We start from the raw sequence: 4,549 nt of genomic DNA, 5'->3' as shown, positions 1-4,549 counted from the left end.
AGCTATTGGTAACCTTGAGTTGTATTTCTCTGACAGAGCCATTTGTGTGTGACAGCGACAGTCACTGTATCCATGGTTATTGCTCCGACAATGAATGCCAGTGTGACGCTGCCTGGGGTGACGACGCCCTCACAGGACTGTGTTCAGGTATGTTGTCTACAAGACTTCAACATTTTTTCTGACATTACAAAAGCGCGTACTTAAGTGTGGCTTGACAATCAAATTCACTTCTTGAAGATAATGATAAAAAGGTTCAGTTGATGATGCCTTATGGAGCCTTCATAAACTCTATAGGTTTTGGTAAGGATGTACCTTTTGGAAGCTTAAGCTTAATGCAATGAAATGCAATGTTATTTCCTGCACCAACAAGAGAAACGTTATTTTGTATGATTATTCTATAGAACACGATTGGAATTAATTTGGGATAATTGGATGGTGAAGTAATATTGATTTTGTCTGCAAATGTAGTCTCATCTGCTTTTCTTTTTAAGTTATACACTTGTTTTATGAGTAATTTGTAATATTGCAACATTCAGCTCTAGGGCACCTAACAGTTGAAAAATTTGAAAAATATGAAGATCCAAGTATCCCAAATTAGTTCCAATCGTTTTATAGATGGTTGTCAGTTAAATAGAGTGTCTGAGATCATAAACTTGGGTGTTATCTATCATTCGAAAAACATATTGCAAAATGTGTAAACGAGCTTTCAAAATTATGAGTTTGATAAAGAAATCCTTTAATACATTTTCTTCTCCGAGAGATCTGACATCCTTGTATGTATCTTTAGTAAGAAGCAGATTAGACTACTGCTCTGTGGTGTGGTCTCCAAACTGTCAATATTTGAGTGACCATGTAGAAAAGGTTCAAAAAAGGGAGAAAAAATTTTTTTCTGAAATATATGTGTCTGAAGTTTATTGGGTCCTATAATGGCAATTACAAAAAGTCCTGCATGCATTTTAAACTCCCTTCTCTCTCGCCCCGGCGGCAAGTTTTAGATCCGACTTTCTTAAACGGAATTATTTCAGGGATATTTTCTTGTCCCTATGTTTTATATCAATGCAATTAATTGTATGGCAGAGATTTAGGGCTCCGTTTTTATTTCAAGTTCCACGTTGCGGGTTGAATCTTAGAGAATGTGTTTTTATTCGTAGGACTATTACACTGTGTAATGACATTTCTGTGGATTTTTTTTTACCTAGTACTGCTTTTAAGACATTGGTGTGCAGACTATTTTATTCTGAGAGTCCAATCTTTGTATACATACTGTACAACTTGTATTTCCAAATTCTTTCTGTTTATTTTTAGTTTGTTATGTATTTTCTCTGAGTCTGTTATTGAGCTTTTGAGTCTGTTGGGCCGTCAAATGAATGAATGAATGAACGAACGAACGAACCAACGAACGAACGAACGAACGAACGAACGAACGAACGAACGAACGAACGAACGAACGAACGAATGAATGAATGAATGAATGAATGAATGAATGAATGAATGAATGAATGAATAAATAAATGAATGAATAAATAATAAATAAATAAATAAATAAATAGATAAATAAATAAATGATTTTCATGCTAATGACGCTATGCTGAAAGTGGGAAAGTCCTGTGACAATATTGCCGTATATAACTCTCTATATCTAAAAGTATTAACTGTTTAACTTTGGTTGATATCTCTAATTTATCGTGATTTTTCTTTACCTTTCATTTCTTCACAGTTTGTCAGTCTAATGTAGCGTGCGTCAATGGACTCTGTCCGAGTGGCGCATGCAACTGCAGTCCCACGTGGGTTTTAAACAGCACCACCTTGGATTGCACTGGTAAGTTTAAAACAGTATACCACGTGACATTGTACGATAAAGTATGAAAAAATACCCTGTGTTTCAATTCACATGGCCTCGGGATAGAGGATTGGTCGCCTCAGGAAATATTTTATATTTTATTTTTACGTGGATGAGACATCGAAAAAATTGCGCGCGAGTTTATGGACATGCGAAAAAAATTAATGTTCGCCGGTTTTTATTTCGGATAGGTCAGGTCCTTATTATTTATTTGATGTCATTCGAATAATCGAATGTCCATCATGTGGTAGAGCAATATTTAAACATTTTCATCACACACTAGTGGATAGACAGTATTTTCTGAAAATTCATCTTTATTTTTATTGGCAGTGCCATTTGTCTGTAATACTGATTTTCATTGCAACCACGGTAGCTGTTCAAACAACACATGTGAGTGTGACGCTGGTTGGATTCATGACTCTTCAGGAAGATGTTCAGGTGTGTACGTCGGTGGAAGTTTGATACCGTTTCGATTATCAAGAGACCTCGTTGTATTTCATCAGTTTAATAATAGCGGATAATTTGGCACTGACCAGGAAGGTATACAATGAACGTTTAGATACAATCATGGACCTATCTTCTCTTTCGGTAGATGTCGGCTCGATTTTCTTTTGTTTTAAGCTTTCAGAGGGACAGACCTGTAAATGATATTCTGCCCTAATCAATGTCATAAACAACGTACGAAGTCTGAAGGTCTAAGCGTAGTATTTCATTAAAGTTAAATAAAACAAAAAACAAACAAACAAACACAATTTACACACTTAGTTTAAGCATGGGTGTATTTCCAACTCGCGTTAACTGCCTCTTACAGCGCTATGTAAAGTGATTTTCATTCATTTTCTAGTCATGAATTAACTTTGAAATTAACCATCTTGGCATCTTAGAGTAATGACTTTTAATGTGACAAAATTTGACAAAAGGTGATCAACTACTGGCAGTATTTGATAGTACGGCAACACTATTTGTGTTCATATGTATGCTGTATTCTCATTGTCCTAATGCAAAGTTTGAAACAAGGGATGTTGGCCTCAGACACAAAACATTCGGTGTTGTCTCAAGCGATCATCGTGGAAAAGAATTTGACATAAAAAATCACACTCATGCAAGCGACAGCTCCTAAAATCTTACTATTCCTCACCATTTTCGCGATGCACAAAAACAATGAGAGGCGACTGTTTTTGCCTTCTTCTGAACTTTTTATAGTTGTGAATTAGTTAGATGACAATGTCTTTCCTAGCAGTTGTCAAGGAAACATCATATCACCATAGATTATCATAAATAAGGGCTCTTCCTTCTTCGAGATATTGTTACGTGCAGAGAAAACGAACAAAAGGGTGAACTCAGCAGTTAACGTTTAAACAAAATTTATTACGAAAATAAAACTAATTGCTAAGTCAGGGATAGAGTACAAGCTTTAAAAGTGTACAGACTACTTATCTCAGCTGGGACGGCAAAGCTCCAGTCTCAGAGTTGTAACAGTCAGTTGGATGAATGAACAGTCCTTGCAGGCTTGAAGCTGCACAAAGTCCACAGTATAAATCCAGCGTTGGCAGTGAAGGTCTTGAAAAGTCTTGAGAATGACTACTGCTGGAGTTTAGTAACACACAAGAGACACGATCCCAAAAGTCTGACTGGAAGCTGAGCACGTCCCTTTTATAAAGGCATATAAGAACAATCTAGAACTTTTATTGACATGCTAATTACTGTTCTAAAATTATCTCCCTTACACAACTAATCAACTTTCCAGAACATTCCAAAACATGACTATTGAATTCAAGGTTGTGAGGTCATCAAGGGCAGTGACCTTGAGAATGTTCTAGACTAATTGAACTCAGGTCATGATGAGTGTGGGGGAAATGACCTACATAACACACCCCCTCTTCAAAAAAAAGAAAATTTTTCAAAGAAAAATCTTTCTTTTGCAAATGTAATCTTGAAAAAGATTTAAGTACTCAATTTTGTTTTACTCTAAAGTAAAATTTCTTGAAAGTGAACAACAATAAAATTTCTTGAAAGTGAACAACAATAATTTCTAAATACGAGAGAGACAGTCTGCAATTAAATTGTCTCTGCCTTTGATATGTCTAATATCAAGATTAAACTCCTGTAACATTAAACTCCATCTTAGCAATCTCTGATTTTTGCCTTTAAATTTCTGCAGAAAAACAAGAGGGTTGTGATCAATATAAACCACTATTGGCTGATTTGAAGAAGTAACATAAACTTCAAAATGCTGTAAAGCTAATATCAAAGATAAACACTCTTTTTCAATTGTAGAGTAGTTTCTCTGGGATTTGTTAAATTTGCGTGAAAAATAGCAAACAGGATGATCTATACCATGACTATCCTCTTGCAATAAAACAGCACCAGCAGCCGTATCACTAGCATCTACAGCTAATTTGAATGGCAAAGTGAAATCTGGTGCAGACAACACGGGGCACTTTGCAGTATGGCTTTAAGTGTATGAAATGCCTGTTGGCATTGCTCTGACCAAACAAACTTTACTTTCTTTTTAAGTAAGTTAGTCAAAGGCTCAGTAATTGTGGAGAAATTTGGACAGAATTTTCTGTAGTAACCAGCCATACCGAGAAAGCGCATCAGTTGTCGTTTGCAGTTTGGTATGGGAAAACTTGAAATGGCACTGATTTTGGCATCAACAGGTTTTACCTCACCCTGTCCTACAGTATGTCCGAGGTAAGTTACCCTTGC

Source organism: Ptychodera flava, chromosome 12 (assembly GCF_041260155.1).
Source record: "Ptychodera flava strain L36383 chromosome 12, AS_Pfla_20210202, whole genome shotgun sequence".
NCBI lineage: Eukaryota > Metazoa > Hemichordata > Enteropneusta > Ptychoderidae > Ptychodera > Ptychodera flava.
The sequence above is the reverse complement of the archived record's forward strand: the minus strand, read 5'-3'. Positions refer to the sequence as shown.